Genomic DNA, 15180 nt, shown 5'->3' with positions numbered 1-15180 from the left:
CTAATGATGCTGAATATAGTTACAATTTGATTATTGTACGTTTAATTTAAAAAAGACAAACGAGTCATACATTTGTGGCAAATAATAAGGATGAAAATAGTTTAGAACATAAGTCTGCAAATCTGGCTCGCGAGACCATCTCGATATACTTGGATTAAAAACAGCATAACGAGATTGTTAAAAGAGCATTCGTATGGTGAATTTAAATTCATCAATACAATACATAAGTCTGATTGATTTTTGCACACCTTTTGATAGTTTCATAGCCATAATTTGACTAATAATTTGAATTATTTCTTTATCTGGTTAATGTACCAAGCGATTTCTTACTTGGATCTTGCTTGGATTCCTACAACTATTAGTTTTAGGATTTCTTGGAAACCAAATTAACGTAAAAATACTAACTGTCAAAGGGGCCAATAATACGGGCGCGATGGATTTGACAGCTGAACTATTATACTGTTATACGCATTGAACGCGATCGTGTAAACCTTGCGTCAAGTATTTTAGCCTTATGCTTTAAATTAACAAATATATTATTTTTTTACTCAGGAGGAACGGTTTTGCCGTATTGCTTAAAGACAAAAATATTATGTTGTTATTATTATTATTATTATTGCAACGAAATGTCAATTCACCAGTTTATCATTTGCTGCTACTTTAGAGAACACAATCATCGGATTTCGAATAAAATACTCACTATTCCGCTCTGTATCATACAAACTCGGATGCATCGGATGCTGGGAGTTGAATAAATTATTCATCATTTTATAAATTAATGTAAAAATGGCCAGCCCGGCTGATCGGATGAAAATATATGTGTGACACAGTCGCGGAAAAGAGGGGTGGAGGGGAGTTTTCGCCACCTGGACCACCTGGTGAAATCGATGGTACCGGCAACACCACATGGAGTGATGGCTGAAAAAGGATGGTTGAAATGCTTTCAGCACACACACAAACAAACACTCACAGCCCTCGCTGATGAGTCTGAAGGGTGGAACGGTGTTATTCATTTCCATGCCCGATGCCCGTTGCGCTCTGATTCGTGGCGGTGATTTTCAATTTGCACTCTTTTTGTTTTGTTTTGCAACCATTGCGGTTCATCATCAGTGAAGGAGCAGCAGCGCCAGGACGTGCCAGTGAGTGAGTGAGTGGTGTAGGCAGTGAGTGATTCAGTATAAGGGAAAATTAAATTAATCCATAAATCATTAAAATTATCGACGAGCGATCGAGGTGGTGGCTGGGTGGATGGGCGGGCGAGTGCTGCCGTTTGTTAGAGAAATATAATAATTTCATGCTCGAATTACTCTATCCGGGAGTGTGTGCATGTATATGTGTGTATGGGTTGTATGGTTAAATGTATGTCTCTGTGTCGGGAAAATCGCATCAACCCGAATCCGTGTGCACAGTGTGAGGTGGCAGAAGTGTGGAGCAAAAATATCCTGACCTCATCGGGATTGGCAAAAATGGTGTGGAACGCAACAACAACAACAACAACAACAACAAAAAGCCACACGATATTTAAGCTGATTCGCACAATAAATAAAGCAAAGTTCATAATTATCTATAAATCACTAACCGTTCCGCGGGAGCAACTCCCTGGATGGCACACCGATGTCAATGGTGCAGCAACTGTACCGTCGCAAGTCAATGGTAGTGTTTAGGTTCACAGATTAACTAACAAAGCCGCGGCCCAGATCCTGGTGGACTGATGGGCTTTGCATATCGATCAAGGCATATCACGAACGTGATGTATTTGCTGTAGCCCAGCAACAACTGATACCGCACGCGTGGCGGTGGACCATTGGCCCATGTAATGGTTTTGTTGATAGTGATGAGGCGGCGCTGATGATACTAGTAAATGCAGTGAATCGGATCACTTTCCGGGATGGGTTTTGAATAATTTAGACACAGTCGTTGGGTTCGGTTGGAAAGCGCTGCATGTAATCGGATCAATACTAAAGCATTTAAAATATACGATGAACATAAAATTAATTAAATATAAATGCAGCGGAAAGATAAAAATATAAAATAATGAACATGTTCGGAAATGGGATTGCAAACAGGAAGAGAAAGAAAACAAAAGATGTGATAATGAATAATGAAATTTAAATCTCAATAAACTGTATGCAATGTAAAATTTACAATATAAAAACCAGAAATACTCATAGACCGAATAAAAAAGAATGTTTAAATTGAACATTTAGATCATTTTTTAAAATAATTTCAAAGAAATTATTATCCTTATCTAACTCAAATAAATATAAAAAACTAGTATTTCAACTATAAACTGTAAACTTTTCAACTATTTTTTATTCACTCTTTTAACAGATTCGTCCATTCCATTCCAATGTCCAATTACTTGTTACTATTTAATTACTCATGACTAGTTTTTTGTTCTAGTCTTTTTTATCCTTTGCATTCTTTTCACTTTTCCCTTTTCACGATCAGTGTCTTGTAGCTAGTTAATGTTACTAATTAGCCTTGGCAACTTTTTTGCCCAATTTCTTTGAATCTTCTTAGTTTTTAATTATTTTTGCTCTTATGCTTATGTTTAGTTGATTGTTAGTTTTTTTTAAAATTATTGTAAGAGTCAATATATGCTGGAAAATTATAAAACACGCGAGCACCTGAACATCTAAATAAGTTGATTAAAATCATCAATAGTGATCCTCATCTCTTAAAGGAAGCGATAAATTAATGAAAATTGTTCTAAAACGTCTTAGTAAATGATATAAATAATAAGTTGTGTGTATTGTTTTCATCCTTTGAATCTTCTGCTGTTTATAGCATTATATATTCACAGTTCAGCCTTGGAATGCACACATCATTTGCTTCACATCTCACCTTAAACCCGCCGATTCTGGCCGGCCCGCGGTATGTGCGCCTTAAATGCCACTCCACACGGGGTAAATGTCTTCTCACGTGCCATTCTGTGCGCCCTGTCTCATACCAGACGGGATGGTTAATGTGTGTGTATGTGTGTTTGTGTATTATGCCCTTTCGCTGGTTGTTAGACGGGCTAAGAAACCACCAGCCATATCAACAGCAACAACAAACAACGCTGGCGACGGGATGACTTTTTCCGTCATCTTTTCACTTTCCCCGTGTTCCTCCCCCCATGAGAACGACCCCAGAAAACAGATGGGCACGTGGGAATAACGACGGCGCGTCTTTTAAAGGTTCGGTGTATCTTTCTCTATCGGTGCAGCCCCCAAAAAGCATCCTTAAACACGCCGCAACGCCAGACAACCAACTCCCGCCAAACAGCCAACGGGAGGAACGTAGCACACACATCGTCGTCGTCGTCGTCGACGAAAGGTCGCCCCAAAAGAAAGGCTGGTAAAGGGATGGGACGGCTCCCACTCTCCCTCTCTACGGCCCCCCGGTCGCATTGAAAGGGCAATAAAACGAAATATTTATTTAGCGTAAATTGGTATTTATAACGCAATGAATATGTTCTAGCCCGAATAAAAATAAGGAAATTATTGCGGGCTTATTGCGGAGCGTTGCGGGACTCGATGGGAGGGAGTGCGTGTTCCCGTATCCGGATGTGAACCGTGGCCGTGAGAGATGCGTGCGAAACTGCGTGCGTTAAGATGATGGTGATGATGGGCCGGAAAATCTTTCACCGTGCTAAAGTAAAGAGACAGCCCCATGCCCCCTTTTGGTGCACTTGAAAGCGTGGAGAGATGGTTTTCGAAAGATGTGTACTGCTTGGAAGTGGTGGAAGAGGGCAATCAGGAGGGGAGGCCCCGTTTATCATCGATGAAAGTAGCGAGTGGTAGTAAATTTGGCTCTAAGTACGGCAATCATTTGCTAGGGTGAACAAGTGTGGAACAATTGGTAAATTAGAGCGTTATTTACGGCCCGGCTGTCAGCAAGATCACACTCGCAGTAGAAGAGTGTTCCATAATAGGACAAAGAAATGTTTTAGAAAAGTATATTATCAATCAAATTGGGTGGAAAAATAAATGATACATATTAAAAATTTGATGATTATTTTGTTTTGCATGCGAAAATGTTATTCTAAGCTCCTTTAAGAGACAAATTTATACAGAGACGAGTAACATTTCTGTAACAATTTAAAACATTTCTGTTAAAAGCATAACAATAATAAAAGAAAAAATATATTTTTACACTTCAAATGTGAGACATTGCAGTGGAATGATTCAATAAAATCTAAGATAACACAACAATCCTGAAGACAGGACACAAAGGACAAAAAGGACAATATGTGATTAAAATTTGACCTAAAAAAAGTAATTTCTAGTACACATGCCATTATTATAAATATGCAAATTGCTTTAATTCTTATTCTTATCTTTCACCTATTATTTTCACTATTATTATTTAATTCTTATCTTTCACCAATTATAAACCAACCCCTTAGAACACACTTGAACCATTAAAAAATGCATAATAAAAAAAAAAAAACAGCACTAAAACACATGTTGGCCAACATTAATCGCCCTGTTGTTACTGCGGGAAACCATTTTCATTTTATCCAACCCAACCAAACTCCCAATAACACTTTATCTCTTTATCGGTTTGCCAGTTTTTCCCATGCATCCGAGAGAGGGCTGTTAAGGAAAAACCGCAAAAACACGCACGCACACACAAACATGCTCCCCCCTCTGTACCTAGGAGCCGGGGTCACTTAACGGCAACCGCAGCTCCGATTTACAAAACGATGCGGATGCGTCCCCTTTTCCTCTAACAAATTTGTGGTAACCGCGCAGCTCCCCGGGGGAACTCAGCCCACTCGGTATGGGCCTCGGTAAGTAAAAGCGTAGTAAAATTAACATTTCGAACCGCAACAAATGTACGAACGGGATGGACCTTGGAACCTTCGATGGTGTGTGTGTGTGTGTGTGTGTTTGTGTGGCTAAGTGGTTCGACAGAATCTTTCCCTCTTGCAATCACCCCTTTTTCGGCCGGAAAGGGACGCGAAGCGGGCAGTCGTAAAACGTTTAACTCCATCATTACGCTCCCTGCCGGGATGAAGTCGTTTGACCGGGAAGGAAATGTGGTCAGCAGTTGAGGTGATTAAATATGTTGCGGTTTATAAACCGCTATCATTGACGCTCGATCGGTAATTAAAGGAAGAGAGAGAGAGCGAGAGAGAGAGAGAGAGAGAGAGAGAGAAAGAGAGAGAGAGAGAAAAAGGAAAGCTACGACACTCCTTCCATATACCTTCCTTAGCAAGCGTGCAAGTGCAAACGCATAAAAAAACCATCCATCTTTCTCGGGGGGAAATTCATGCTTTCACTGTCGCACGGTCGCTATGGTACCCGCAGCACGCTGTAAAACATAAACCATAAGTCGTTCGATCACGCCTCTCCTCAGTGGAGCGGTCGGTGATGGAGAGAGCAGGTCACAAATAAGTGACCATGTTGTACAGCTATCATTCATGCTGAGCGCCCTGTTTCAGCCCTACAGCCGTGTGTCTTGGTGGGGCTGCCCGCGAGCGCCCGTGGTATATATTTCATAACTGTCAACGACAGTCGGAAGATTTCATCAATCATGTGTCGTTTCTTTTTCGGCGGCGGTCGCGCGTTTTTCTTCCATCGTGTCATATAGGTGTGTGTGCTTTTTTAGTTTTGTTTTAATTCCGTCGCACAATGCAGTTTGTGGCCACATACGGGACACCATTATTCATTCTGGTTCGGAGAGTGTGTTTTTGAGCTTTTTTTCTTGCTTTAGAAAAGGGAAGAGAACTACATGGGTGTTGCATTACGAAGATGGCGGACGATACAAGCGCTAACAAGCGAACGAGGGGAATAATTAGCGTTAAAGATGGTTGGGAAATTTGAAACTTGCCGGTGACATCTTTGGACACGAATTTGTGAGGAAAATATGGCAGGTGAGTGGCAAGAAAGATATTTATATTTCTTGCAACTAAAAGAGGGTGGTTGGAATTGATACTGAAATTCAAGTTTAATGAATTTATGGCTTTTGATTGCTCAAAAATACGCTAAAACTCACCTAAACTACTATATAAGTTTTTCTCTACCTTTTTCAAAAACAAAGCTCTCTCCTAACGCCAAGAAATATTCGTCTTTCACTACAAACCAATTCCAAAAAGATGCTTCCGGTCGGCCAACACACCGGGCAGTGACAGTTAAATTGAATTCCGGTTCAATTTAGGGGAAGAAGCTCCATCTTGAGCTTCGCTAATTCGTCGCGTTTTCTCGCCGCGCGTACTTCTGCGTGTCCTTTTGCTATTCCGCTTAGCCTCTCGGCGGGAGGGACAGTGAGCAACCGCCGGAAAGCATTAAAAGAACAAAAAACAAACACCTACCTCAGGACAGCTGCTGTGCGCCGGGGTACTGTCGGGGGTTTCTAGGTGACTTGCTTTAATTCAATTTTGAATCTAAGAAAAACAGATACCAATCCGGGTGGTTTGTTGTCCTTCCCCCGTCTTGTGCTTTTATGTTCATCCGGCGCACGACGGGATCAGGCCGCACGACAACAACATGGGGAGGGTTGGTCGCGGTTTTTTTTTGGGGAGGAAGAAAGGACCACAACAAAGCAAGAAGAAAATAAATGAAAGCAAAAAACACACCCAAATTCACCCACTACACCCCGGGGTGCACGGTCCTGAGCATGGCCTGGTTCCGCGCGCTAACCCGCGGTGTCATGGTGGAATTTATGCAAATTTGAATTTTCGCTCGTCCGCCTACTATGACTCGGGCGCACTACTCGCGGGCGGTCGCTATCCTTTAAGGCGGAAAGGGCAATCCAAGTGGAGCCAGCAGCAAACAAGCATCCCAGCAAGCGAGAAACTCTAGGACATTGTCATCTGGCCGATTATTTGATAGGATTAATTTCGCGTCTTGCATTCTCGGTGCCGCCGTCGGTTCGCCCGGTCCCATTTGCTTACCTTTTCTTTTTCCTTTGTGCTGTGAGATGGCGGACAAAAATCCTTGGGTAAAATAATTCGGCTCCTTTCCAGCAGCCGGCAGCTGAAAACTAAACGCATCCTTAAGACGGTTGTGTCGTTGCGGTGTACGGAATACAGGGGATCGCACGAACCTACGGAGAGACGACGTCGAGGACGACGCGAGCAATGGAGATTATCTTCAATAATAGGATTTTTTCGCTTCATCATCGCACGTGGCACGAGCAGCGCGGCACTACTAAACGATCCCCCTTCCTTTCTAATGCTTGGTGGGAAGAGGTTGTGCAAATGTTTTTTTTTGTGTTTGCTGCTTCAAGCCCTGTCACTTGCAATGGCGTTGTGGTGTCGTTTCTTTTTGACTGAATTATTTTTGTTATTACTATCACTCTTTCAAATTCGGGATCAAGACGCGTCTGTTGTTGCGGTTGTCGTTTGTTTTTGTTCCCTCGTTTTATCTCATGCTCTGCCACGGGGCAATAATGATAGGGACGAGAGGTTTTTACTCCAATTGCTCTTTCCCGGGTGGTTCACGTCAAATTTCAAAGCACGAAGTACTAATCTTATGCTGAAGCAGTTTACGCCGAGATGATACTTTATGAGACCCCCTCCCCGCCCGATGGGTTGTTAGGGACAGTCTTTTCTCTTCGACGCTGCTTGAAGGTAGACGGTACGGCCCTTACATGCATGGTTGCCGATTTGCATTTATATTACACGACAAATAGTGCAGCGAATGAGGTTTGAGCCGTGATCCTCGGGGTTATTATTGTGCAATCGATACTAATCCGGCCACAACTGCCACGCCATGCAATGCTGCTTGCCGTGGCGTACGTGTGTTCGGTGAAGTATTGATGTATTGGTTATATATGAAACAAACTGCATTATTGACTTAAACATGATAATCGTTAAAAGGAAGCAATTTCTTACCTTCATGATGGCTCCAAATCTGTTCGTTGCGTAATGCAAGGGTTCGTATAAAAATTTTGCAACTATTTCATATGACTTTTTGTTAACAATGATTGATGTTAGTTCATTATTTTATTCATGGCCTGGTAATACATGAGTTCATTAGGCAAGGCATGTAAATGAATAATAATGGAAAAACTATTACACCAGTAATAGAACCATGTTCTATCTGCTTGCAGATAACGCTATGTGAAGTTCAGTTTTGTAAAGTTCATATTAGATTGTATGTAGCAAAATTCCACATGCTTTACACTACTATTAGTCAAAATTAATCGTAATCAGATAGCGCTCGAAGTTGATGGAGCATCCATATTTCACTACGAAGTCGCACCCCAACATGCCATCATACTCCAGGTTGACAAGATTCTGTACGAGATGAAACTCGTGCTTGATGGTGGTTCTTCCGAAGCACAGATTGTACGTGGCCGTTCCCAGCGTGTGGACGATTCCATCGGGATTGCATTTCCAGGCCATCGCATCCTTGTGGCGCAGGTTGGGGATTTTCTTACGGTTCACCGCGAGGAAGGAAATGGCTGATCCGGTGGCAACTAGCAGCGATGAGTAGGGTTTGGTTCGATCGCCAATCGGTAGCTTGATGACGCTCTTTTTGGAAATCGGCCATTGCATCGAGGACCGCACGCTGCTCTCGTAGCTGGTGGCACTGTAGCTATCGTCGTAATCGAAGAAGTGGTTCATTTTTTGGCGTTATAGCGATCGCACAGTTTTAGATTACACGAAAACGAGTCTAATTTCGTTGTTTCTATTACTTGTGAACGTTTTTTTTTTGCAGGAATGGACTTGATGCGAAATTTTAGCGGCTTTTCTACGACGCTTACTCGATTGTGTTGTTTTTGTTGTAGTGTATTCTCTGTCGATCAGTCTGTCATGTGCGGTCAGTCTGACAAATAGTCAGGGTGACCAGATTGTCTTGCCACAATCGGAAAGAACACGAACGCGTAATCCGGAGTTATTGGCAAAATAAAAATATCTGTAGATTGGTGGATTGGTTGAGAAAACTGTCTTCAAAATACACCAAAAGGAATCGTGGCAGGAGCAATCTTTTATCGTTGTTTGGTGTAAAATCTTGCAGTAGCAAGCCCTGTGAAGAAGAAATGGTGATATGAGGTTATGGTTTTTTGAAGAATTAAACGCGCTTTCAAGAAACTTGATCACACCCCAAGTGACATTTGCTCGAAATTGTTCAGTTTCGAACTGGTGCAGTTTAAGGGAATTTAAAAAAAAGTCCTTTAAAATCAGCTGTGATGCGGCTTTTTCGTTGCTTTTTTCTAGGTTTGGTTGGAAAAGACATTTTCTATCGGTATATACTTAAATTTTATAATTATATAATACCGATTTTCAAAAACAACAACAAAGTTACCTTTTGTCTTTCATCAAAAACCAAAGCTATGAATGTAAAATGAGTTCGACGGCATCGTCAATCGATAGAAGAAAGTCTAATTTACGAACACATCATATCTTGGCGCTTGCAACACAATTGATCACAATTGAAAACACACAAATCCACAATTTCAGGCGTATCGAGCAAATATGGAAAAACAATTTCGAGTCACAGCAAAGGATGAGAGAGAAAATCGGAGAAACCAACGGAAATTACTAATTTAATACTGTAGTGATTGAAGCAATTTTAAGAAAACGCCTTACGAAATCGCTTTTCATAGAGAAGCGGAAGGTACACAAGGATCAGGTGGGACAATAAGTAGGAACATCTTAAACCAATAACGTAAGGTAATAGAGCCAACAATAAAAGGACATGTCTGTTCGAGGCTGTTTAAAGCTCAGGTGTAGAATGCAACCAGCAGGGCATGGGATTGAAACATAATCATAAACATAGCCCACCATAAAGAAACCTAGGAAAAACCCGAAAACAGATACATGGAAAGACATAAAAAAGACGTAGCAATATGACACGTATATACACCAATACATTAAATTAATCTGTATGAATCGGACTTCAAACCTTAGGATACAGCAATACAGTCAGAATTCAATAGTTGAACGTTTTTTAGTTGGCATGCTTTTTAGTTGAACGCTCGATAGTTGGCTGACAGTTCAATTAAAAAGCATGCGTTTGTATGGGAAAACCGGTCTTTGAAAATTTAACAAAAATCTCATGGCTTGCCGAAAAAAAAATTCATAATTTTTTTGTATGGAAAAACGTGCCAACTAAAAAGCACATATTCAATAGTTGGCAGGGAATCGAAGTTCAACCAGTGACTTCAGACTGTAAAGGTTAGGCGATTTTTTTTTCAAATTTTGATGCGTTAGCGTTGAGAAGCTTTAACAATTTGTAGCGTATCGTATGGAATTACGAATGCTAGCCTATTGTATCAAATTACTCACTCGGAAAACACCATCAAAGTATTTTATAAAATAAAATAAGATTCACTCTAAAATTGTAACACATAATATGAGGTACTCTATTTTGTTTCCCTTTCTGTAATCGAACTACCTACATCCGAACGAATAGTGTTTAAAAAGATCTCTTCAATCTGCAAATCACCTGATATCGCGAGATAGAAACACACTTAACGATTGACGATGCCTCTTTTTTTGTCGTGAAAGCCACAAAGTTCTCAGGTCATACCCTTGCGTATACCTCGACAGAAGAATGCACGCTAGCAGCGATCTTCATTCTACCACAACGCGAAACCAACTGCCTCGCCAAACGGTTGGTATATGGAGCAATGTCTCTTTCTAGTTTGAAGAAGGGGACTGTTTGATGTTTGATTCTGGAAGTGTAGAAGAATAAGTAAACAACAATATCGCTGTTTCAGTCCGCGAGATATCTGCAGATGAAGCAACATTGTTCGCGTTGTGCTCTTAACATTCGATGGAGCAGACCCGGGTCAAGTTCGGGCAATGCGTAAACGGAAATGCTAACTGCCTGGAGAGAATGTCGATTTCTACAAGTGTGTGGAATATGATGAAATATTTTCGATCTGTGACTGTATATTGTAAGAGCCAAATAGTTTGAGTGACTTTCCAACAAAGAGTCCCATTGTATGAATTGGTTAGATAATATATATCCTGTTTGTGGTGGGTTTCAGATGTGTAATGGTGAGCGTGGTAATGGTTCATGCCAAAGATCGTTATTTTCACAACGATTTGAAACTGGTAAATTTAATACAAATTAAACAAATCGTACCTACGTGACTTTTCAAAGACTTCTGTACTAATGAAGAATAACATTTAATTTTAATAATAACACAGTTGATGAATCACTGCTTCATTATTGTTTATTGTGTTTGTCAAAATGTGGAAATTATTAATATTTATTATTAATAGCCTTAAAGCTATTGGTTTTTGTTGATTAAAACATTTCATTGTGTAAAAAAATCGAAATTATTTGAATGAAAAGAAGATGAACTAAAAAAACATTGCTGTTGATTAAGTACCTAAGAGCTGCAAAAAATAAGTGATATCTCGTTACATGTAAGATTATAAATGTTCATTTGAAAAGTAATCATGAGTATATTTTTTCACGCAAACTCTTACTCCAATAAGTATAATCTTAGTTCCCTGCCCTTATGGTGATAATATGGCTACCAAAATCAATGCTGCCTACATGTACGTGCACAAAATCACACCCCAGAACCCCATCGACGTGCAGCCCGGCGTAATCTGGTATAATGTGAAACAGGTGCTTGATTCTCTTTTTGCCGAAACGTAGATCAACTGTGGCAGTGCCCAACGACTCTACCGCCGCGGATAGATAACGGTATATAGTTAATGTTTCCCTGTGGTTAACTTGAAACGGCATAGTTAGTTTATCTGCTTTAATGTACGAAATGTCTGATCCTGTGCCCACCAAAAATGAACGAGGAGCACTTTTTTTAATCCCCACTGGCACCTTTATGATACTTTCTTTGGAAAATGGCCACTGAAGCTGTTGGCTCGATGATACGGCAATTGGTGACAAAGCAGCGGCAGCTTTTGGCTGGATGGCTGCTCTTTGAATGGGCGGCAGCTGCTGCCTAATGTTGCTTGTGTAGTTATAGGAGCTGTTTTCTCTAACGCTGTATCTTGGTGCGTTGCTGTGATTGTAGATATCACAGCAATCATCATCATCCATTTCGTGATAGTGGCGGGAAACGTGGATCAATCTCGTTTCATAATACGAGTAGCAACGAGAGTTTCCGCCTCTACCACGCGAGATGTTACTCATTTTTTTGTGATTTGCGATCGCACTTTCAGGTGACACAAAAAAGAATTGATTTTAATGCAATTAAGTCCGCTGATTTCACTGCGCCGCAGTCTAGTTGTTGTTTTTACTTTCCTGCCGAATGGCACGCTCGTTTCTGTCAGTTGTGGTGGTTGCTATCACTTTCACTGCAGGGGTTTTCACTGTAAAATGTAATTTTTCCACAAATTGGTAAAGTAGTTTTCAAAAACTTTTTTGTACCCTTACACGTACGAGAGCAGAGCTGTTCAAGCGATCTAGTTTGTTACTGTCGTCTGGCTAACGCTGCCAATAATCCACTGCTGTTTCCACGCAAGAACTCAACGATACGTCTTACAGCAACAACGGTAGAATAGAATCTAATGAACTTACTTTCAGCAAGCCGGGTTCATAAGGCGAGGGCGATCGGTGCTGGGACTCGGGCAAGTTGAGCGATCGAAATTGCTGCGTCAGCTTCCTTGGTCGTTGAAGGTCGCTTCGTTGGTGGTATGTAGCCTGTGGTTTTGATCGTGTGTGGTGACGATCGGGTCATTCTGTTATGCCTTTTTGAAGTAGTTTTCGGATAATACCGTTTCTTTGGTATTTGATTTAACCCGTTCAGTAGTAATTCACTAACAAATCAAAATAATGTTGGTTCATTAAAGAAAATCATAATTATTTTAAACGTTTTTCGTTCAGTTGACTGATTTTTTGTTCCATGGTTTTACTTAAATATAAGTAAATAGCATATCTCACAAACAAACTATCCTTGTGGCAACAACAAACAAAGTAAAGACGAAGTAATAACTTAAATGAATCTGTTTAAGGGTTTTTTTAAACTACATACATCCATCCATCTGTTTATAATAAAAATAAGTGGGAATTTTAACAGCTCGAAACAGCCATTTGCTCAAGGACAACTGGTTGCACTTGGAAAATATGTGTTGTCTCAGGGATCGCTTGGGTTTTTTACCCATTCTCTGTGGAATCAGCCAACTCGTGGTGTGGGCATTTTTGTTCTTCTTCTACCGTACGTTCGTAATTGTTTGGGAATCGAGTAACAAATATGAAGTGGAAGTTTCTGTGTGGGCCTTTTGGACCATGAAATCTGAGCCCAGTTGCTCTGTGAACAATCCAGCTCTGCGTTGGGAGGCGTGAAGTGTTTATGTTTTGTGGGTTTTGTGAACTGAAAATGTTTGAAAATGTAAAAAATTTCTTCTTCGTGATGGGTTGCAGATGTGAGATGATAGAATAATGCTATGTTTTTGGTATAACGTGTTGAATGTAGGTTCGTAGCTTGCCGCTGTTTTCCAAAGGTACAGGTTAAAACCTTTAGTTTGCTTCAGAATAAGTTTTATGTAGTGGGAACACGTAGCTCTCGAGTTGCACCATTTAGACAGCAAAACCCAGCCTTATAATATCCATATCCACAGTTCATGAATAATGAAAGAAAAGCATTTTTATCCCATTTTTCGAACCTTCCCACCAAACCATTACCATTTCATTGACTAAAGTGGTCAACGCAAACATGAAACGGTAAGACACCAAACACCACTTTAGCACACGATAATAACGTCACATATCAATCGAGAAAATTAGCTCACGCTTTCATCCCGCGTTACAGCATTCCGTCGTTCTGAGTTCCTGCTCGGTGTCTGGAGCTGGGATTTAATGCTTCATCGGTGTAATTCTACCTTCATAAAATAAATATCGTTCCACAGCTTCGCAGGCAATGATAATGATGATGATGGTGACGCTCCCCAGCACACGGTGAAACCGATCCGACACAACATCAACAGTCAGGCATTGGGATTTGATATTGTAGTAAGCTCATTCTGCTTCCCGCCTCTTTTTGCTGTGTGTTCCCGCCGAGCACGAAATTATTCGATTGATCCCGTACCCGATTGGGTAGCGATGCGTGCACATGAATATTTAATATTGCGTTGTTGGGTTGCGAAGGATTTCAGAAAAGGTGGGTGAGTTTTTGATGCCTCTCGAAGGAATTTTTCTTTTTTGTATACTTTTTTTGTTCTAGAATGTGTGACAATCAGTCAAAAAGGTCTTCCCAATGTGTGTTTGGTGTCACTGGGAAAGAAGTTTCCATTTTTGCAGAGGGTGCGCTCTGTTTGTTAGTTAACTGTTATCTGATTCCAGGCACAGCATGAGAGATTGATAAGAAGAGCTACAAGATACTGTTTAAATAAACCCTTGTGCTAGAAATAGAAGAGTAAAAGAAGGTAGAGCAGTAATGATTTTCATCCCAACCTCATCCCGTACGGGTGCGATGCAATCGCATATGATGAGGACATATGCAGAAAGCAAAGATGTAAAGAATGGCAGATGAGTTCGTTGCTCCTGAACGGGGATATGCAAACTGAACGGCGGATGATTTGAATATAGACTAGGAAACCGGTGTGGAATGTTTAAATATTGATACCGCAGAAGGTATGGTTGGTAACTGTACGATCGATAGGGCATGATGATAGGAAACCTATTTGCATTGTGCTGGTGGAGCAGGCTGGAGCGCTTAAAGCTAGGTAAACAGAGTGCAAAACGATAAGGAACTTTGAGGGGTTTACTTGATGAATAGAAAATAAGACAAATTAACTATAAAGAAGTCGATAAAGTGACACACTTTAAATTGAACTTCAGTGTTTTTTTTCGAGAGAAAGATAAATGCTACAAAGCCAAGAAATCTCCTTTAATCAGTATGCTTCCTATATTCGGGACCAAGTGTCTGTTAAAATTTATCGCAACGCTGCGATCTTTGCGACCTACTTCACCGCCACCGAAGTGCATCTTGCACCAAACGACGGTCGATTTAAGATCACACTGTAGTACCACGCCAGGAAACAAGCCGCAGGAAAACGAAGATGTAATTTTTACCCCCTGTTTTTCCTAACTCATCCGCTGTTACATCCCTTTCGGGGCTGTGTGGCACACTTTTCCGCCTGGCCGGAAAATGTTTTCCCCCTGCACGGACGGAGAATGTGCAATTGCCGTCGTGTCTAACGCAAACGGCGAAAGTGTGCTAAATGCGATTATTGCTTTCCTGTCGGCAGAGGTTTAATTTCCTTTCCGGGTTTTTTTTTATTCGCCTCTCTCTTTCTCACTCTAGTCGTCTCATGGGATT

At 40.8% G+C, this 15180-nt stretch overlaps 2 long non-coding RNA genes across 2 annotated transcripts; both read right to left on the bottom strand.

Annotated features, from left to right (window-relative positions):
* Positions 1-2294: 2294 nt before the first annotated feature.
* LOC133391715 (uncharacterized) lies at positions 2295-10554 on the bottom strand. The gene is made up of 3 exons (XR_009765175.1): positions 10389-10554; positions 7829-8966; positions 2295-7038 (listed from the first exon to the last, which is right to left on the bottom strand). It is a non-coding gene; the product is annotated as an uncharacterized LOC133391715 (long non-coding RNA).
* Positions 10555-11335: 781 nt separating this feature from the next.
* Positions 11336-14677, bottom strand: LOC133391825 (uncharacterized). The gene is made up of 2 exons (XR_009765289.1): positions 12303-14677; positions 11336-12232 (listed from the first exon to the last, which is right to left on the bottom strand). It is a non-coding gene; the product is annotated as an uncharacterized LOC133391825 (long non-coding RNA).
* Between the last annotated feature and the right edge of the window lie 503 nt (positions 14678-15180).

The sequence above is a fragment of the Anopheles gambiae genome, chromosome 2 (assembly GCF_943734735.2).
Source record: "Anopheles gambiae chromosome 2, idAnoGambNW_F1_1, whole genome shotgun sequence".
In the NCBI taxonomy this organism is placed as follows: domain Eukaryota; kingdom Metazoa; phylum Arthropoda; class Insecta; order Diptera; family Culicidae; genus Anopheles; species Anopheles gambiae.
The sequence above is the reverse complement of the archived record's forward strand: the minus strand, read 5'-3'. Positions and strand labels throughout refer to the sequence as shown.